At 37.7% G+C, this 23,118-nt stretch overlaps 1 long non-coding RNA gene across 2 annotated transcripts in view; it reads left to right on the top strand.

Moving 5' to 3' along the window:
- Nucleotides 1–5,352: 5,352 nt before the first annotated feature.
- Nucleotides 5,353–23,118, top strand: part of LOC141569471 (uncharacterized) — a 36,404-nt gene continuing 18,638 nt past the window's right edge. The window contains exon 1 of one of the 2 annotated variants that reach the window (XR_012493155.2): nt 5,353–5,990. This is a non-coding gene — a long non-coding RNA (uncharacterized LOC141569471). The remainder of the gene's footprint in view (nt 5,991–23,118) is intronic. The other variant, XR_016018994.1, reaches the window with a different exon arrangement.

Below are 23,118 nucleotides of genomic sequence, written 5' to 3' on the forward strand. Positions count from 1 at the left end.
CCTAACAAGCAATGCTAAGGCAGAGGGCTTCATACCCACTTTGGGAAATACCAATTCACACACATGCTCTTTGTCTGAATTCCACAGGGATTGAACTACACATTGTTAACAAGAGAACTTGACAGTGAATAGGTTGAATGTCTGTAGCTTTGACTCTGAGAGTTGGCCATGTTCATCATGAATTGCAAGAGCTTTTTAAATACGAAAATGAATGTTGGCCTCTGTAAATGTACCAGGATTGAGGATCCATGTTTACCTTTACACCTGGCTTTAATGGTGTAGTCTTTTCACTCTCTGAATCACTCACTCACTTGCTTCACTAATCCAGCTTTATTAATGTATTCATTCACCAATTATTCAGAAAGCATCCTCTAGGTGTCGAGCACTGAATGAAACACTAGGGGTACTAGGGAGAGAAAAAGACAAAAATCCTCTCCCTTGTAGGCTAACATCCTAGCAAGAGGGAGATAGATAACAAAAAAAATAAATGTAATTTAAATAAGTCAACAGCATAGAAAATTAGACTTAGAAGGTGATAAGTGTTATAAAAGAAACAGATGGCTAAGGGAGATCACAGTATGGGTAGGCAGGGGCTGGGGAAAGGGCTGTGACTTTTTAAAGGGCAGTGGGAATATGACTTACTAAAAAGTGACATTTAGGCAAAGTCTTACAGGAAGCAAGGGAAGTGGTCTCTTATGTATGTAGAACCAGAGTCCAAGCAAAAAGAATAGCCAGGGCAAATGGTAGTGGCCTCAGGTGGAGAAGGAGTGAAGGGTGTGTGTGGGAGAGGATGGGGAAGGGAGATTAGGAAATGCAGTGAGAGGTAGCAAAGACCAGATTGCCTAGGTCAGGGCTTGGACATTTACTCCGAGGAAAATGAGAAGCCATTGCAGCATTGTGAGCAAAGAAGTGAAATTATCCGACTTACGTGTCTAAAGGCTCTGAATTTATTTGACAGAATTTATTTACCATTGACTGGGTATCTACTGATATACCAGGCATGGCGCTTAGAGCCCAGGATGCAAAGATGAACTGACGCCCCTTGTCCTATAAGTGCTCACAGACCCTGGGCCTCTGGAATAGTTTGGTGCTTGTATGTGTATATTTAAAATCTATTGCCCTTGCCCCGTGCACCACCGGCCCTCTGGCTCAGTGTTTACTTCATGATCTCAGCATCCACATGGGCCCTGTCCTAGGCTAGAGCTGGAAGACCTCAGTCAGATCAGTCAAGGGGTTCAGGTGCTCAGTCCAGCCCTGAACACACTTGTGTGGCCTTCGCAAGACATTAATCCCCCCTGTTCTTGGCTTTTCTATCTGTTTATACAATTTTCTGCAGAAGTATATTTGTGAGGTCTGATGAGATAACCAGCACTGAGAGCTGAAGAGTATAATGGAAAACTGACAATATTAATGTTCTCTCCAATTACCATACTTTAAAATAAATAGAGAGTCGAGTACATGCTCCAGCTAGTTCATTCTGGCAGCACTGCCTCAGCTGAAGAAGGTCTACAAGTTGGCAGGCCAGAAGCGAAGAGGAACTTATCTTAGTTCCTGCAGATAAAACCTGCTAGTTATCAACAACTGAAATTCCGAGAGAAGGTCTTCTGGGGAAGAGCCATTTTGCAGCAACAATCTCTGTTTTTACTTGCTTGCCTTCTGCTAACTTCTTTCTGATGAGGAAGGATGTGAAAAATCCCGTTTAATGTCAGCCTCAAATATAATTCTAAATGATCAGACTTGGCTTGCTCACCTCACCTGTCAGTCATCAATACACACTAAAGAGATGAAACTTCCACTTTGAGGAAATGGAAAATAAAACGATAGACCTCAAGGAAAGTCCTTCAGGAAACCAGAATTATTATGATCATGGCTGTGTTTGTCTTCAGTGTGCATATGCAGCCTTGATGACTAACAACACTATTGTTACCAAATCCTTATGATGTAACCTCACCGAAATCAGGGAAATACAGGGATTTGGCAGGCTACTGGGAAAAGAGAAATGTAATATAATGCCATTTCAGACTGCAGTCTGCGCTGAGCTAAACTATTCCAGATGTTTTTCTTTTGTCTTCGTTTAATGGTTTCTCTAAATACAATCTCTTAGCATCACTCAAGGCAGCAAAATTTATAACATACTAATTAATAGCAAGATGCTTTCCTAAGCAATTCTGTCTATGAGTATGTAATTATATTTTTAGAGCTTTAATGTTTTGTTTTTTATTCTTTTACCTTTCTTCTGTCATATTTCACTAGTGGAGGAAGGGAGTATTAGGAACACATAAAACCTTATATGGTTTAGCATGATTAATTTTACTTAAACAATAAGAAATAAGCTATGCTACTTACCCTTAACCATATTGATTTTATATTGATTTTCTCAATTATGAGCTCAAAACAAAGCCAAGTTGTACAGAGAGCAAGAAGGGCAACTCAGAAAGGAGAAGTATAGGTGTAAAGCTGCTTCTCACCATTACTGATGACTTATTCTTTAAAATTAAAAGCAAAATTAGGTATTTTTCCCTGTTCAGAAATTCTTGAACTTCATATTTTCAGCAAAATATGTTGTTACACCTGCTCTTCCAACCCCCAGCCCAGATCAGCCCAACTGAAACTTTCTCAGCTCCTGCTTCTAAGCAGCTGAGCATGGGTAAGGAAAAATCCCCTAACTCAGTTGACTGGCACTATGACAAATTTATGTTCTCCAACATCTGCTGGGGCTTCAGTGGTACTGGCTGTCGTTTTATTGCTCCCCAGTCAGGTCAGTTTCAGTTTTCCCTCATAGCTGTTCCAAACGATCAACATGCTTGATGATCCCCTCATCCTAAGTGGATGTCCTTGTTTGTATATCACAGACAATACAGAGGTCCTCTCCTTCCCCTGCACCTGCAGCCTCACCCTGGGGAACACCCACCTTTCCCCTCCCTTTTTCCTGCCAGAGAAGAGTTATCTCCTGCAACCCTCTAGGTTACCACTTCTGGAAAATAATGAACACCATCTTCTCATGCATCTTCTGGGATCTCATTATAGCAGCCATTTCTCCTCACACCTCTGTGTCTTTAATCCATTGCCCTCTGCTCTCTGGTTTCTACCCTTTGCTATCTGCCCTCTGCTCTCTGGCTTCTACACACATATGCATGCACACTTAATTCTTTAATCATTTGAGCCTCTCACTCATGCTGCAAATTACCTTGTATATCAATTATCTGTTTACATGACAGTTTTCAACTGGTCTGGTGGTTTTTAATCATTGTTGTGTCACAGGTTCCTTTGAGAATATGATTAAAGCAATGGACCTTTTCCCTGGAGACATGGAAAAGGTGTACCTATACACATACTCACTCACAAGTTGCACATACAATTCCAGATTGTTCACTGAACCCCACAGGAGTTATCACTGCCCTCCTGAATACTTCCAGTTTTACTCCTCTTCCAGGCTCATGGGATAATTACACTTCCTTACTGACTTAAGATTAGTCAGTGCTTCGGCCAATGAAATGCGAGTGGAAGTGATGTGTGTGGAAGCTTTAAGAGCCTGTACTCTATGTGCTATGCTTTCTCTTTTTCCTCTGCACCAGAACAGCTGGGTGCCAGAGAGAGACGGGTCCATCAGCACAGTCCTGGCGTGAGGAGGACCCAGAGCACAGCGCCTAGCCAGTCTGCAATGGACATAGTGAGTGAGAAATAAATCTAGTTGTTTAGAGGGGCTAAGACTGGGGATGGGTGGTTAGTGCAGCATAACCTAGGCTGTCCTGCTCAACAGCAGAGCGCTCTCTATTAGATAGGAAATAATCTAAGTCAGGAAGATCCTTTCTAGGGGAGCTTAAGCTACCCCCCTTCCTGTCCCTAAACAACAAGTTCCTTTCCCCTCAGATTTCTACACTTTCAATTCTACCTACAAGACTCTTTCCCTGCTTCGTCCCACGATTCTTCATCCTTCAGAACACAGTTTATATGTTACCTCCTCAGAGAGATCCTTTTTGGCCTTGTTCCCACCACACTCTGGCCCCCCATTACTGTCATTCACATCAACTATTTCTGTCGCCCACAGAGCGTGTCACAGCCCATAATGATCTAATTTATTTTCTGTCTCTTAAGCTCTGAATTGACCATATCTATATTCTTGCTATCAACAGTGATTCATAAATACCTAACGTCATGCTGCTTTAGCCCCATATGAATTTAAGGGAATACCTCAAAATAAGGCGTGTTCTCATGTGTTTAATATAATGATAAAAATAGAACCATGAACGTTCTGAGCAAGTCACACTATTTAAACCGTTCTAAACTATGTTAATGGAAGAGAAAGCTCTAACTAAAAACGTTGGGCAAGCGTTCCAACATTTCGATGTGCATCAAGAGCAAACCACTGAACATTGGTAGTCACCCAGGAACCATTTAGAGGTCAGCTTGACAATTTGGGTTCTTTTCAGATAGTTGTGGCCAATAGCACTAACAACCTTTGATCCCAACCCAGTAAACAGTAGTTTTTGTAATTCACTGGCATGTGTCTGTTGTTTTTTTGTTCTGCTTGCCTTTTTTTATCTCTTTTACTCAGTATATGCACCAAGCATTCATGCTTCACAATGACAGTAAGAATTAGTCCTTAAGTTCCAGACAGTATGGGGTGGTTAAATCTTTGTTATGCATCCAGGAGTATAGGTATAATACCTTGTCACAAACCAAGTAATTCATATTTGTTCAAAGAATAATGAAAATTGCCAAATATTTGTTTAATTTGCCTTTATTATATACATGGCACATGATACAATGTCTGACAATTAAGTTCGTGGACTTGCCACCATGCGCTTACACTGGCAGCGCCGGACAAACAGCTCAGTAAGGTTTCATAACCTTGGTATATCAGTGTCTCACAGCGTGTTCGTGTCAACGTGTGGCGGTGTCTTGCTGAGTGGCGTTCATTATTGTTGTTGTATGTTTCTGTGTGCCATCACAAGAATGTTTGAGCTTGAATTAGAGCAATGAACAAACATTAATTTTTTTGCTAATCTTGGCAAGAGTGGAAGTGAAATCAGGGACATGTTAGTCCAAGTTTATGGGGATAATGCCATGAAGAAAACGGCAGTGTACAAATGGATTAATCATTCTTCTGAGGGGAAAGAACACGGCACTGATGAAGAGAGGTCAGGGCGGCCAATAACAAGCAGAACTGATGAAAATATTGCAAAAACTCGTCAAATTGTGCATCAAAATCATCGGCTGACTGTGGGAAGCATAACAGACCGAGTAAACATAGATAGAGAAACAGTTAGGAAAATCTTAACTGAAAATCTTGGCCTGAGACAGGTGTGTGCAAAAATGGTCCCAAAGGAGCTCACCAATGAACAAAAAGCAAAGGAGAATCGAAGTTTGCCAAGACCTTTTGGAGACGCAAGACAATGGTTTGGGCCATGTTATCACTGGTGATGAAACATGAGTGTACCAATATGACCCTGAAACAAAGCATCAAAGTGCACAATGGAAGTCAGCCAATTCTCCACGATCAAAAACGTTCTGTCAGTCCAAATCAAGACAAAACAATGTTGCTAAACTTTTTTGATATCAGAAGGATTATTCATTATGAATTTGTACCAACTGGACAAATAGTTAACCAAGTTTACTAGTTGGAAATGCTGAAAAGACTGCATGAAAAAGTTAGACGAAAACAACCTGAACTTTTCGCCAACAATTCATGGCTCTTGCATCACAAAAATGCACCACCTCCCTCGGGAGTTTTTCATCAGTAAACAAATAACTGTATTGGAATACCCTCCCTACTCACCTGATCTGGCCCCCAATGACTTCTTTTTTTACCGGAAGATAAAGGAAATATTGAAAGGAAGACATTTTGATGACATTCAGGACATCAAGGGTAATACGACAACAGCTTTGATGGCCATTCCAGAAAAAGAGTTCCAAAACTGAAGAGTGTCAATGCATAGCTTCCCAAGGGGAGTACTTTGAAGGTGACCATAGTGATATTCAGCAATGAGGTATGTAGCACTTTTCCTAGGATGAGTTCGCAAACTTAATTGTCACAGGTCGTATATTCCATAAAAGACAACTATTCTAATTTTAAAACCAAAGTTTTAGCCTTATTGTTTCACCTTCATGCAAAACTAACATGTTTATTGTTTTAGAATTTCAGAAATGTGTGACTTAAAATCAATATGTAATTTTTCTAATGTCATTGTCTTTAAAAAATCTGTTAAACAGTCTTGATATTTGATAAGAGATTCAGAAGTTGCAATGTTATCATTCCAACATACAATAGATTCTGAAAAATATTCACCTCTTCAGATATTCAATTTCATAAGCAGGAAGTTTGGGGATCTTCTGAACTAATTATTAAAATAAAATAAATTTTAATCTTGATAAAAAAAAAAATGCTTTAAAATTGCTAAGAAGCTTAGTTTGGAAACAAAAATAAGCTTAGTTTAGGTTTTTTTTTTTTCATAAACTGTTTTTTGTTTGTTTTTGTTTTCTTTAAATTTCTTATGTAGCAGTGTGCATTGCAAAATAGTATCCCTTAAAATGTTGAGCATATCCACAACCCTATCTCTCATGCAATGTGTAATTGGTAGGTGATAGCGACATTTTTTTTACTTCGATTTTTACAAAAATCCCCATGTGCAACTTAAAAATAACATGGATTTTTCAGGTTGGGTTGGGGTTTTTCTTCTTTCTTTTTAAATTGTTTTCTCTCAATTTACTAATTTTTAAGAGATCATTATCTGCCACTGTTTCAAGAGAATATGGGTAATCACATGGGACTTAATGTCTTTAAAATGGGACATGCTTTAAACATGTGTGTGAAAACATTTGCACATATATAAAGAGATATATTTTTTTAATTTTTTTGCACAAAGGCAAGTCATTTCTTAATTTGTCACCACTACAACACAGCCTTCAAAAAAAATGACAAATGCTTCTTTTCTGTTTTACTGGGGCACTTCATCCAAATGCATAAATTCCATAGAAATTGTTGCTATAGAAATGCAAAGGTGATAAATAGTAATGAATTATGCTAGCAAAAACTGCAACTGAAATAGGGCAGTATCAAGGTATATGTTTAATAATGCTGAAATGCTGACTACATTTATTTCTGACTTTATGTATACTCCAAATTGAATGTTCTGAGTCCCAAACTGGAAGGTTCTTTACTACAAAAAATTACACATCTTAATGAAAATATTTCAGCAGGCGTTCCAGATTAGAAAATCAGTACATGCCAAAAAATTTTCCTTTGTACAAAAATAGTAAAATTTAACAAATAATGGATTCAAGTGATGCCAATTGCTTTGTTTTATTTCATGCAAAATTTCTTTATATGAAATAAAAGAAAGTGGGATTTCCTACACAAGATTTGCAGACATCTTGGCTCTCTAGAATAAATGCTTCTTCGAGTTGATTCATGTCTTGTTTATTTTACTAAGGAGCTTATTTTGAAATAGTGCTCCATGACAGAATTTAGAGTTTTTCATGATGTTTATTAAAGAAAAAAAATCATAAGTTAAATCTCCTAAAAAACATTTGGCTTATTTAGGTATTATACTTTAAATACCAAATTATTAACAAGGCATCTGGTAAATGTGAAGATAGCTATTAAACTCTTGTAGCCTTTGATCTTGCTAATTAAGTTTCATAAGACTTTAGAGAGAAAAGAGTTTTCAGTCATCTTACTTAGACCTTAGAGTTTTAGGAAAAAGTTATTTTTGCCCCTTGATACACCCTGCATTCCTTTTTTACTTTTTTAAATTAAATTTATTGGGGTAACAATGGTTAGTAAAATTACATAGATTTCAAATGTGCATTTCTGTAATACATCATCTATATTATCAGGGCAAAGGGGGTCAAATACACCCTGTGTTCTAAAACTAAAATTACCCTATTTTTTTAAAAAAATGTAACACTGATACACTCATTCATATTACAAAATTTAACTCCTAGTTGCCAATAAAATCAATACAGTCAGTTTAAGAAAAAGTGGGGAAGGAAAGAATAAGGGGTGGCATGTCTCTCTGAAAATATTTTAGATAATTAGTAACCTCTCTACACCTTTCTCTCCAGAAATGTTACTCTTTATGATTTATATAAGACTTCTAATTTATCCTGCTTTAGCAACACTATAACCAAAATTATTTCAGGTGCAGTTTGGAACTGTGGAGTACCATGGGTTGTAGTTTCAGATAGGCAAGATTTCAAAGCCAAGTACTCACATTTACTATGGATTTTGGTGAAGATTTAACACCTTCAGTCTCCTTTTTCATCCATAAAATCATAAGGCACTTATCTTACAATGATCTGAATTTTATATCAATGCTCCATTGAAATTATCTTCATGAAGGTCAGCAATATGCTCTTAATTTAAAAATCTAGTAGACATTTAGCTCTCATCATATTCGATCTCTTTGCAATACTTGACTAATCACCATTTCATAATTCTTCAAACTGTTTTCTTACTTGGTTTCTGTGGCCTACCCTTTTCTGCCTTTTTTCTTATTTTCTGACTGTTCATTATCACTCTCTTTTGCAGTTTCTAGTCTCAATGCTATTAATTAAAGGAACTCTGTGCTCTTCTCCCTCTGAATTGTCTTCCCAACAAATTCCATCCACCGCTGCTCCTTTCCATGGCTTCATCCCCCACCTATATACCCTGACAACTGCCCTCTATGTGCCTCCTTTCCAGACCCCTGTCTCCAGCACGTAGTCCCCACACTGCTACTGCATTTGGACAACCTCACTGAATTGTTCTATTAGTACCATTCAAAACTTCCACCCCTTTGACCAAGACAGAAATCTAGAGCTCATCCCAGACTCCTTGCTCTCACATCCCCCTAGTCTATGAAAGCTTATCGAGTCTTCCTCTAAACTATCTCTTCTTATTCTTTCTGCTGCTGCTTTAGTCCAATTCCTTCTGTTTAGATCAATGAAATAGCTTCTACATTATTCAGAGTAGTTGAAATGTTGTAACAGAACATTTGTAACAAATGTGCTAACAAAACTCTCAGTGGTTCAGCACAATAAATATATTTTCCCTGGTCCTGTCACAATCTAGTGCAATTTTGGGGCAGGTTCTGCTCCATTCAGGTAACCAGGCTGCTTCCGTGTAGTGGCCACACCACCTCCTCGTGGCCTGGAGTCCTCTACGACTCCACTGTGTCTAGCAAGCCCGTGAGAGGAGAGAGAGGGTGGAGTTTTGGATATTATTTTGGCTTGGTTTATATACAATGGGAGCAGGGACAGAATAAATGCAATTAAAACTTCCATTCAAAAAGGGGAATGATGGCCGACAAACAGTGTTCACTAGTTCACTGCAATTCTGAAATCCTGCTTGGCAAGTTTTATGAAGTCCCCTACTCTGAGAGAGATTTATTTGATTAAACTTTAATTCTGCTCTCTGGGAATAATTCTGTTGTCCCTTTCCTTGGCCCTTGCTTTTAGGAGTTCTTACTGTCTATTTATTCCCTTTGGGCACAGCTTAAGTGAATGTTACCAAAAGTTTGCCAGTCAAAAGGTGATTTTACAGAGCAAATAGTCAAAAGTATATTTAGTCTGATATTTGGCAATTCTTGACAATACAAGTTCTTCAAAAACTTGGTAGGCTTCTGTTGTTGTATTTGCTTCCATCTATAATTCTCAGGTCTTTTTCCTCTCTCTCCCTCCTTCCTCCCCCTTTCTCGCCTTAACTGTAGCTAAAAGGCTGCATTTATTGGATTATTGTTTGTTATTGAAAGGCCACTGATCTTTGCCATAGAACTAAATCATGTTGTCCAACTAAAAAGTTTTGCTGGCCCTTTGAGGCTCCATGTGGATTCCGGAAGCCGTTGACTCTCCAACCATTTTTCACCCCAAGTCTTTGGACTCTCCCTATAGTTTTTTATCCAGCTTGAAATCTGTCTGGCCAGTTCTTTCTGAGTGCATCTCTTTTTTGAAACACCTTAGCAAAGGAAGCCAATAATAGCTATTACATGCTAACATTCTAATTCTTTTAAAACACTTCCCCCAAAGCAGTGGTTCTCAATGAGTGGTCAGCACAACCCTGGGAACCCCAAAGACCCTTTTAGTGGATCCAAAGGGTCAAAAATACTTCCATAATAGTACTAAGAGGTTATTTGCCTTTTTCACTGTATTGGAACTTGCAACAATGCTACAAAACCCATAGAGGGTAAAACTGTTGGTGTTTTAGCACACATCAAGGCAATGTTACTAAACCATGTAATTGTATCATATCATTGGACCTTGTTTCATATTTGCTGCCACGTACTTAGTTGTTTGTTTGTTTTTTTAAGTCAGTTTGGCTTAAGAATGCCCTTGATGAAACAATAAATATTATTTACTTTATTAAATCTCAACCCTTGAGTACACATCTTTTAAATATTCAGTGAGACCAAAAGAAAAGAACACATAAAGCACTTCTGCATACCAATATACAATGGCTGTCTGAAGGAAAAGCAATATGCGATTGTCTGAGTTGCAAACTCAACTCATCTCTCTTTTATGGAACGCCATTTTTACTTGAGAGAACAAGTGATAAACAAAATATGATTATTCAGACTTTGGTATTTGGCAGTCATTTTTTTTGGAAAATAAATGAAGTGAGACTGTCACTTGAAGGAGAGCAACCTGACAGTATTTTTTGCCAATGACAAAATGTGAGCTTTCAAGTGAAAATTAGAATTATGGAAAATTTGCATCCACCACCATGAGCTTGACAGTTACTGAATTCTTAAAGACTTTTCTGAAGAGTTCAGTGGTGATACTAACAAATATGATTTTTGAAAAATATTATATAATAAAAAGTGTGCTAACAGTATAACTCAATGAAACACTTTTCAAAGTAAACAATATAAGATATTACGCAATCACGCATAGGTAAAAGATCACTTTATAGTGAAAGTAAACCAATGGATTTTAACGTAGTAGTATGTGAAAACTTCACTGACATGATTTCAGATCCCACCTTGCAATCAACTTTTTTAAAAAATTATCACTTGTTGTGTTGTTATGTAGTAGCAAAGAATATCCACAATTCTCTGAAAAGGCTATTCAAATACTTCTTCAAAAGAAAATTGGTCTTCTAACAAGAAATACCTACACATCTGTGTGAGGCCAGATTTTCTTCATGTATTACAATATATCACAACAGAATGAATGAAGAAGCAAATGAGAATCAAGATATCTTCCATTAGGATAGACAGTAAAGAGTTTTGCAAAAATGTGAAACAATGTCACTCTTTTTACTAAATTGTTTTGGAAATACAATTATCATAAAATATGTCAGTTATGTTAACATAATGGATTTATGATTATTTTCAGTTCATTAATATTTTTAACTTAGTTTAATTTTAATATGGTCATTCCTACTCAGTATAACCCATAAACAAAAGCTTTTTGTGACCCTCAAGAATTTTTAAAAGGCTAAAAGGAGCCCTGAGAAGAAAAACCTTTTGAATCATTGTCCTAGGGAAGGGATCAGCTAACTATGGCCCACAGATAATATCCAGCTGCTTGCCTGTTTTGTAAATCAAGTTTCATTGGAACACAGCCACATCCATTTACTTACAAATTATCATGGCTGCTTTCATGCTATAATAGCAGAATTAAATACTTGCAGCAGTAATGGTATTGCTCCCAAAGCCCAAAATACTTACTATTTGTCCCTTTACAGAAAAGGGGTGATGACCTCTGCCCTAAAATGTTGGTTCTCAAGCCGGGGTGGACATTATAATTACCCAGAAAACTTAAAATAATATTAATGTCCTTCCTCTCCTCCAAAACATACAAAGAACAATTAAGTCAAAATTTCTGGGAGTGGGATCTGAGCATGAACAGTTTTTAAAATTCTGCAACTGATTCTAATATGTAGCCAGAGTTAAGAGTCACTGTTCCAAAGCTATAAGAATTTGGATATAAATCCTACCTTCCATGTTAATCTAGCAACAGCTTATTCAAGGTGTTTCCCATTCATAACATGGGTCACTGCATTTCAAGCCCCTAAAGTTAGGATCCTCACTGCCTACTGGATAAACACTAAGTCAATGCCACATTTGTTTTTGTTATTTCAACAGCACCCCACTGCTACCTAGGTACAAATTTCAATATAAATCGGGATAGACTATTTCCTGCAGCAAACACTTCTCAAATTTCAGAAGCTAACACAATAAAGGTTTATTTCTTATGCAAATCATGGTGCAATGAGCTTTGGTAGGGGGTCTTTGCTCCACAAAGGAACCCAGCTGCTTCTAGTTAGAGACTTTACCCTCCCTCAGGGTCTCAGAGTACACTGCTAGATCCCTCCACATCAAGCCAGCAGGTGAGAAAAAAAGATCATGAAGATTGGAGTGGAAGGTGTTTTCTGGACCAAGAATGGAGACGGCATACAGAAATCCTATTGGCCAGAACTTAGTCATATTGGTCACAACTAAGTGTAAAGGTACAAAATGTAGCCTACGTTTCTGTCTAAAATGAAGAGCAAAAGCGGTTTAGTGAACTAGATTTATCCCTGTCACAATTACCTTCCTTACTAGTGTCATATCGAGCCCTGTGAAGTGCCTCCATGGCCCCTTGTGGTAACTGAATAAGGGCCTGCTATTCCCCAGAACCTGTGACTACATTATCTTACATGGCAAAAGGGACTTTTACAGATGTGATTAAGGCTAGGGACCCTGACAGGGGGAGATTATCTTGGACTAACCAAATGGGCGCAATATAATCACATGAGCCCTTAAAAACAGACAACCTCTCTGGACACAGTCGGCCTCCAGAAGCTGGGAAGAACAAGGAAAATTGATTCTCCTCCAATGCCTCCAGAAGGGAAGAAAGCCCTGCCAACACCTTGGTTTTCATCCAGTGAGAATCACGCTGACCGGACTTCTGACGCAAAGAACTGTAAGACAATAAATCTGGGTAGTTTTTCTCCACTAAGTTTGTGGTAATTCATTATAGCAGCAACAGAAAATAAATACACCCTTCTCTTCTGTGTTCTCACTGCTGTCCATGATATTCCCCAAATTTAAATATTTGCTTGCTCCTTTTCTCAAAAGTCGCCAATGGCTCCTCATTCATTCACTTAACGAATACCTGTTAGGCGACTACAGTGTCAGCACTCGCCCTGTCCCAGGATTGCTGCATTGAGTGAGGCAGACGTGCTTCCCACTTCAATGCAGCTTAGGGTACAGTGACTACAGGACACAGTCTAAACTCCTGCATGTCATTCAACGCCTGCCTGAACTAACTCTGAACAACCCACGAACATCATCTCTTGACATTTTCTCTGCTGGAAGAAGAAAAAGTCTTACACACCTCAAGAGTCCGAATATAATGTACTCATTAAACTCCTTCTAAAATGCCATCGTCATCCATGGCCCATTTTAGGAACATCTCTGGCCACCGTATGAAACTGTTCTGCTCTCCTTACTCTTTGTTCACCCGGAAAACACCGACTTTTCCCTTCAAAAGGAGAATATCTCAAATACCAGTCCAGAAAAATAAGGTCACTCCTTGTAGACTCCTTCCCTCTATTACTTATTGCAGAGTTTTTTGTATCCAATTTGGCACTTATTTCACTGAATTGTAACTGCCCCTTTTCCTGCCCTCCTTATGGATTCTAACAGATTCAGAGAGAAGTTCCTAGTACATTTACTTTTAAATAAAGGCTGGAAGTTTTTTCATTCATTCTTTCTCTTCAAATAAGTTCATCAAAACACGTACTTCACCAGAATTTAATTCTGCAGGAATATCAACAGCACCATAAAACCCTCCAAACTGGAAAAACAAACAAGCGTCTAAACCTCTTTTGCAATATCTTTCCCAACATGGATCTCCTACCATGTTTCCCCCAAAATAAGACCTAACCAGAAAATAAGCCCTAGCATGATTTTTCAGGGTGATATCCCCTGAACATAAGCCCTAATGTGTCTTTTGGAACAAAAATTAATATAAGACCCGGTCTTATTTTCAGGGGAACATGGTGTCTATTTCAAAGAGCATCCTTCCTAGAGAAACATGAGATGGAGAGAAACTCTGAGAATCCTACATGATGACAATCAGACTGAATGTGGCTATTACAAAACTAAGATTCTGCTTGTTCTTCTTTTAGTATATTTCTGCAATTTATTTAAAATTTGTGAAGGTGTATAGTGCCTACAATTTCAACACATACCTGCAACAAATAACCCGCCAGTAGACTAAGTTTATATGAATAATTTCATTTGAAAGGATTTAGTCCATCTGCCTATAATAACTGGAGGGGAAAAAAGCAGTCTTTTTATAAACATTTCGAGTGTAGAACATTAAACATGTTGTGGAACTATTTTGGTGCAATTTATTGTTAAGGTTTTCTAGAAAAAGAGAGACACTGGTCTGTTTTATGCATTGACATATTTTTCTAGTACAGTCAACCACTCCACGCAAGAATCACATTCTATTTAATTGAGTGGACAGCACCTCCCTCATCAATTATTAAATGTCCCTGCATCTGGATATTTTCTGCTCACTACAGTGAACGTTAATATATTTTACTCAGTGATATATCTATAATGTATGAATTGTAATCTGCTAAATAATTTATTGTTTAAGGATAATATTTTGATAAATTCTTATTGTCACTACTGCAGAGCCATTCTGCAGTCAAATTTTAATGCATTTTCAACCACTTCTTGAACAACAACTATGTTGCATCTACTATGTGTAAAGTGAAGGGAGAGATAAGAAAAGAAACACCTGTAGAATAATTACAAGTTGGTGAATAGAGTAAAAATGTATTCTGACCATAGGGCCATAATTTCAATATATAAATCCAGCTGTCACTACAAGAAGTTTTCCTGAACGTTTTCACTTATCATATATTAACAACTCTCATCCGGAATCTAGCAGACATTGGATTCCTGCTGGCCCCATGGGTTAGTTTTTCTGCACACTGAATAATAGTAATTACCTATTGTCCTCATCTGCATCTCCCAACACATCAGTTTTGTCGTGGGCATTGATTCTCTACCTAGGAGTCTAACCTACTAACCACAGGGTACACAGGAACTGAGGAATTATCTATCCCCCAAGAGGTCAGAAGTGCTGTCTACCTCTACGTCAATAAGCATTAAAAACCAACCAATGCATTAAGTCTAACACATCACAATGGCTATAAGGACCTTTTTTTTTTTTTTTTTTAGCACAGAAATTGCAATGCTGAAGTCACAATTATCCAGCAATTAGGTTTACAGCTGTAGTTACCCTTTCAATAGTCAAGTCTACCAAAATGTGCCCACACTTCTTTCTGCTGAATTTAATCAGGAAGATTTCTAAAGCTTTCATTTTTATGCAGGTTTCTGAAACCAAGGAAGCAATTGCATCTGAATGAAGTAATAATGACCAACCTTATGAAGCAGAAAGAACAATAATTTATCCATCTAACATAAGCCTAATTTTTTTTTAAATAGGGTATTGCCATTCTTTATTTCCAAATGCAATATATTCTGAGTCACCATAAAAAAAAAAAAATGGGCTGCCAGAAGAGTGTGTAGTTTAGTAAATAATGAATGTGAATGCCTAATGTTTTAGGAATGCTTTCAGCTACAGGTAAACACCCTAACTAAAGTGGATTTTTGTTTTGTTTGATTAGGGAATATTTTTTGTTCCCATAGTGAGAAATCAGAGTGAGCAGTACTGGACTAGTTCAGCAAATCAGCCACGTCAAAGACTCTGAGATGTCCTTGACCTTTCCTTCATAATTACAAAAAAGGCTACTGCAGCTTCCACAATTTTATCCCTCTCTACTGGGAAGAAGGATGAGATAGTGAGAAAGGTGGTACCAATATCTGAAAATAAATGTTTTGTCAGGAAGATCCCAGAAGATGCTTGTTTGTGTCTCATAGGCCAGAATTTTGTCCCAAAGTCCCTGCTGGCCTAAAGGTGGCAAGAGAGAGGAGAGAAAAGGAAAAGCAGCTTCTGACACTGAGAAACTGCCCTCACACGTAGAGCTAGGCCTCCGTGCCGTCAGGACCTAGCGCAGCACTCCCAGTGGGCCTTGGTGTTCTGCTGCCCATAAACAACCTTCCAAATCCCCACCAGTGTCCATGATGAAGTGAGAAAAAGAAGGTAACTCCATGATCTCCTCTCAGCACAGAAACAAGGTATTATGCAAACCACATATCTCCATATCCTGGCTAATAGGGAGACCTGCTGCTCTTTTCCCAATGATAGCTTTGGACTCACTTTACTTTTTCCATCTTATGCATAAGGTTTCTGAAATATCCAATCCTAGAATTATCCCCAATTCCTGATAATAACCAATCCAGAGCAAAGCCACTTCTTTAAACCCTCCTTCAAAATCCCCTGAGTCCAGATCCTATAACAATCTTTTCAGACACCTTCGATGGAAATGTCCCACATTTTCCATGTGTGTGGTCTCCTTCTTTGTAACCAGTAACAAATCCAACTTGTTCAATCACAGGTGTGTGCCTGATGGTCTTTAGCTGGGAAATATTGACACAGAAGATGGGGTCAACCAAACAATGGTATATGTCACATCTCTGTTTCATTCTAGTCAATTTTTAATTAAAATGAAGTACCTTAATATGTCATGTTTCAAAATCCTTAACTGAAAAAGAAGCCAGCATACACAGAACAGAACATCTGATGAATAATCAAGGGATAATTGCTGTAACTAACTAGTTAAGTGACCCCGGTAAGTCATCAAAGGACAGAAAAGGAACTGACTGCACAAGAGTCTAGTGAACCAGTTAATATTAACTGTGTTTGAGAGATGACAAAATGAAAGCTCCAAGAGATTGAGGACACTTTCTTATTTACATTTGATAAGTAACAGAAGCAGCATTTGAACCCAGGTCCTAACTCTAAAGTCTAAATGTTCCCATTACCCCAAGTTGTCTCACCGAGGTTTAACATCTTCTTCTGTGTGAACTGCCTGGATTGTTGGACTACAATTTTAGAGGCCCATTTCTTAGAGGATGATTCATAATTTTCACATTTACTCTTTTTAAATCCTACCTGATCTCTAGATGAAAGGTGCAGGAATAATGTGAGGTAATGTATGTTTATGGAGTTTGGGATTTGAGCAAGTCCTTTGCTAAACAGCATGAATCATGAATTTGACCTACCATTTGAACTTCCAAGTTGAATTAATTTTCAGTTCCTTGTAATTAAAAATATGACAACTTCACTTAAGGAATGGTAGTTGTTATAGCAGCCCAAACTAAGATAGATATAAATGCATTTCTTTAAGACTCAAATATATCCAGTAATTATCTCTGACTGATGGGATTATGGGTGGTTTTATTTTCTTTTTATTTATCCACATTTTCCAGATTTTCTACCAGAAACATATATAATAATAATTTGAAAAATGTATAAAGTGAAGTTTTGAAACAAATACTAATATACCGCAATAAAAATACACTGTTCAGTATTTCAGGTGCTAAATTCACTTGTCCTTTAAAAAAATAAATAAATAACCTAGACAAAAGACAACCTCTCTACATGCCATGAACTAGCTCAGAGATGCCAATCTAAGGGCCATTCTAATTCTAAGAACCGTGAACACCCTTATTCTAAGAGGTTTGTTTTTCAAATAATTGTTTTTGTTTTCTTCTCTGCTTTCAAATTTGGAAATCTAGCTTAAAATAAGTACTTTATGTGTAAACTTAAACATAAATTTTTCAAAAGAAACATTATGAAAATAAGTATTACCTTGTAAATTTTTTCATTGTGCTATTATCCAAATAGACTTCTGAAAGTGAAAAAAAAAACAACTTGTTTACTTAGTATATTTGCTTTAACATGTTGCATTTCTATTTAATTTTTAAGCCAATGCAATGTTGCAAACCAACAATTGTGCCATGACATTTGGAAAGAAATGGTAACACCGGAGTTTGTTTTCAGTTCTTCTTTTTCCTTTGGGCATTTTATTTTTAAAACAGGAAGGGCTTTTAAAAGTCATCAAAAAGTGTGTGCCTTATTTAGCTGCTTCATTAATGGCATATATTTAAACCCTGCTGAAATGAGAAGTTGAAGAATTAATTTGCCCACATAGAAAACATTACAACAGCTACCTTGTATTAGTTATCTATTGTTATTTAGATTAGTAAACACTGGCTTATTTCATCTTCATAGCCGTACTTCAAAGCAGGTATGATTAACCCTGTTGTACAGATGAAGAAATTGAGTGAGCAAAGGCAGCCTGCAGAGACGGGCTTGAACTGAGATACCTGCTCTGATCTTTGCCATAACTTCCAACTCAGACTTTGGCCCAGGAAAAGGAGTGACTAACTGTGAGAGAGGATACCCTAGATCAAACCTGGCTTCAACTCCAAAAGTTGCAACTGGATTCACGCACACACCCACTTCCATTCCAAAATAATAGGTTCCAAAAGGCTCTAAGTCAAGCTCCTGGTAGACCAGAACCAATCTTCCCTTGATACATTTTCTTACCCACTAGGTTAACTCAGTCACACCCTCTCGATGTGTTCTTTATCAGCCTTTCTTTGCACTTCATTGCATCTGGACTTTGCCAGCCTCATTCTAGGCCATCCTATAAGCTTTAACAACTTTTAAACTAAAAAGGAAAAATAGCTTAAAGGCACTGGTTCCCTCATAGGAAGTCCCTCTGTTCCTATGTTAGGAAGTCCCTCTGTTCCTGTGTAAGTTCTATGTAAAAAGGCTGCTCAACTTTCCTCTGACGAATCAAAGCTCCATGTGCCAACAGATGTGCCAGTGTCTCTGTCTTGGATGCCTGAATCCAAGGCACTTGTATAAAAATGTCCTGTTAACAAAGTCATATATATATTTAAATGTGCATAGAAAAATAGACTAAAAGGAAATAATTACACGTAAGTAGTGGTCAGAGCCACGAAGGCTGTAGTACACATCACAACTCTAAGATAAATCAGTCTCACGGACTCCACGGAGAGGAGCACACCCTGTTGTTGTCTCACTCAGCCTCTCTGACCACGGTTATCCCTCAATGGGATGGATGACATTGGGTGATTTTTATTTGCCTAAGTAGAGAGATGCCACAATAATGATTCCATTTATGTTTTGCTTTTTAATTCCCTTGTGAAACAAATACCAGCGAGTCACCCACAGAGGATGAGTCAACTGAGGAAGTCACATATACTTTGAAGGCTAAGAAGGAAAGACGTCTGACAGCTAAGCAGACTTCCCAGGGTTGAAAAAAATGGACGTGGACATAGGCCATACTGGGCAGGCAGCATACCAATCTTATCCCAGGATTTTGGCGGGGCTAGAGTCCTTCCAAAAAAAAAAGTTGATACGGGGGAGTCAACTCACTGGGCACTAAGAACTGTAAGATTTTAACTCCAAGCGGAGGCAACCTGGATTGAAATTAACACTCAAATACCTCATAGGGCATGCCAGGTTAAAGGCCGTGAGAGCAAGACTCTCCTGCAGAGTCAAAGAGTGGTGATCATCCAAAGAGAGACCATCAGTTTTAAGAGCCACAGGGGTATGGCAGGAAATAATGGCAGCAAGAATAGCCACGGATGGAGTCAACACCAGAGCTCTTCCTGCTTGGGTCTGGAAATCTAATGGACTCCTAGGAGAGGAAGAACCCCACGGGAGAGATAGTAGGTCAACATATGGGCGTTTGATCCTCTTTCAATTTAATTTGGAGAAATAAGAGGTTTGAAACTATGTGCAGTCATTGCTTCATCATGCCTTTCTTTATCTCGTGAGTTATCTGCAATGGGTGTACATTACTATTTTAAAAATTAATATTACTAGGTTAAAACTATTAATAGGACCAATTATATAATCATATATATATATGTATGTATATAAACTTACATATGTTAGTTTCGTAACTAAAGAATGTGCTATTGGTTTTAAGAAACACATTAATACTTTCAGGCCACAAATACATCACATGGAAAATATTACTTCAATGTGCTAGAAGAGATGGGATGATACTAGAACATATAGAGAGAAGATAGGCAAAACCCCGCAAGACAAAGGTTGCTTGAGGGTATTTGGGCCCTGATAATGTGGCACATCCCCTCATCTCCTACAGGAAAGTTTTAGACAGGGAGAATGTAAATATTTTCTGTTTATTAAATGACTGGTCCCATTTAAAGCATTTCTGAAGATTTCTTCCTGAAAATATTAATAATAACAACAATGACCTCCTTCCTCTTTCCTTAGGTTACTTTGAAGAGACCTCTCATTTACATTTGTGCCAAAGAGAAGTTCTTCTTTTCTTTAATGAACAAAAAAGAATTATGTCCACTTTATACTATATATCCTCTTATCTACGTTTGTCATGACAGAATCTAGATGACACCTGTATGGGTTTTAAATTTCTCTTTACTGTTGCCCCCTGCAGAGAAGCTATATTTTACTCCACTCAAAATATTTATTGCCAAAGACTCTTACTACTCTTATGTAAAACACTCAATGGGAAATTTAAACACACACATATGTGCAAAGTTTGCACTTAGACTGTGTTTCAAATTTTACTTTGATTTTTGTAAAGTCATCCAATGATTTATTTTAACCTCTTTTATGCACAAGACATTCTGGTAACAAAATGTATGAATTACTCCAGAGAAAGAAAACATAATGTGAGGATGATCAAAGAAAAATCTTAATTCTGGAACAAAACATGTTATTAAAATTTACCACTTATAATTTAATTGTGTTGGTTAAAACCTTCTATTTATAAACTAAGACACTAGGAGGAAATAGGGAGGAACAGTATAGCCTTTATTATTATAATGCCTATTTTTAAGAACTGTAGTAAACTGCTAGTCAGGTGCTGAAGCTCAGTGGCTAAATCAATCAATCAATCAAAAAAACCCAAATATTTCAAGTAGACTAAAATCAGAATTGCCTGAAGGACTGGAGGACCCTCATTCCTTTTTTGAGTTAAAACTCTCCTACCTCATCTAACCATCCACTCCCATTGTGTGGTAGAAAACAATAAAGCTGAAATTTAAAGTCAAAATTAATATATTACAATGGATCTGAGAGCAATCCATTGGAACTAGTCAGACAACTTTCTGTGACGGGAACCCACAACTATGAAAAATTAAACTTCCTATAATTTTATAAATTACAGCAGGGATACCTGTAATTACCCACATAAATTATGACAAAATAATTTGCCCTTAAGGTGTTGGATTACATTTGAAGGGAGGCTGCCTTGTTTGCTATACTTAAGAAAGAAGGCATGTTGACACACAGAAGAATAATAGCTAATGCATTTTGGATAGCGCTGAGAAAAAAAGATTTTAAAGAAACCTGATAAACAGTACATAGGTGTTTTCTACAAGGAGATTCAATAAGCCCAACAAAACAAGTTATGTGTGATAGCCAAAACTACCTCTACACACACACACACACACACACACACACACACACACACCATCCTTTTCCACTAGCTCCTCCAACACAACATTAGCTGGCACACTGTGATCTAGAGTGAACCAGATCTGGTGTTTATTCCCCTTTTTGGATATGGCTACCACTGTAAATGAAGCCTGGCTCCTTTGAGATAGGAGCAAGTTCTACAGGAACTAAAAGCTACACAATGCCTGCTCCCAGAGAACTGGCAGAGCCTCCAAATGTTAATCCCATCATAAAAAGCAAACATCATTTCAGTCCTGATAAATTAGACACATAAGATGAAGGAAATGGCATGCATTATTCCTGTAACCAGTCATCTAAAGTAAATGGGCTCATTTATACATAGCTTTGCTATTTAAGAAATATTTGAAGGCAGACAAGCTTAAAGTATAAGTTAGAACATGTCACATCAAGCAACGTAGAGAATCCCATAAGTGGTGTGATGTTTTTGTTTCCCTGAGTGCGTAGCTCCCATTCATTATTCCAGGTGGAGGGGCCATTGGTGTCCCTGTAGCCCATTGCAAAATCTTAATGTAAGACTCTTCTATCTATAAGCAAGGTGTTTCTCTTTCTTTGCTTTACACAATACATGGACTCCAGAGAGCAAAGTTCCTCTAACACATTATTCCTAAGAGGGCTCTTGCCACCACCCTTCCCACAGAGTAAGCACTAATTCTTTTCCAGGATTTTGACATTTACCTACTTGAATACAAAGGTGATTTGAAAATTTTCACTGTATTTGTTATTTAATTCTAATGGGCCAACACCCTTCATAAACAATCCAGTGCTGTTCAAAACAGAAGTAGGTTATTAATCCTAGCTAAAAATATGGTGATCTTTTTAATAGGAATTGTCGTTGAATGGAGCTATTCTCTGGCTAGACCCATTAAAACCAGTCACAAGATAAAGAACATATGTAAATGTTCTTTCGTAGATAAAATATTCTTAATTGCCTAGATTACATTCTGTAATTCAGTTAAATAGTTTCTGAAACTACATGTTAATTAAACAATGCTGTATTGTTTCACTGTCACCTAGTACCTTAAAAGAATGTAGTATTGGAAAGTTTACTGGGTCAAAAGTGGGAAGACCTGATTGCTATTTCTAACTCTACAGCAATGTTCAGTTCTCCCTTTTGTCAAATAGTATATAATTCTAGGGGCTTAAGCAGGTCCTTAAAATTTCTCACCCAAAAAGGAATGCAAGCTATCCAGGAAGGAAGGAAGGAAGGAAGGAAGGAAGGAAGGAAGGAAGGAAGGGAGGGAGGGAGGGAGGGAGGGAGGGAGGGAGGGAGGGAGGGAGGGAGGGAGGGCGGGCGGGAGGGAGGGAGGAAGGAAGGTAGGAAGGGAGGAAGGAAGGGCAGAGGGAGCAAAGAACCACCCACTTGGGTCCTGCAACACCAAAGGAAAACCCTGTGATTTTATCCTCCACGTGGATCTCTAACAACACAACTATAGCCATCATTATTCACAGAAACTCTTCTGTGTTTAAACCTTTAAACAACCCACTGAATATTGAAGTAGGCAACCTGCAAATTGCTTTACCACCGAAACAACAGGTAAAAAAATGCCTAAGTATAATTGTAAAGAAAAATCTCAAAGTAAGAAATGAAGTTATCATATGTGCAATGCTGAGGTTTTGAGGTGACCTACAGAATTCATCTACAGTTATAATCCTTATAGGTAGATCTTTGTACGATTGCTCCAAAAAAATGTACATTCCGGACCTATGCTGCATTAACTA

Source organism: Rhinolophus sinicus, chromosome 1, assembly GCF_057876585.1.
Source record: "Rhinolophus sinicus isolate RSI-liver-muscle chromosome 1, RSI-T2T, whole genome shotgun sequence".
NCBI classification, from domain to species: Eukaryota; Metazoa; Chordata; class Mammalia; order Chiroptera; family Rhinolophidae; genus Rhinolophus; species Rhinolophus sinicus.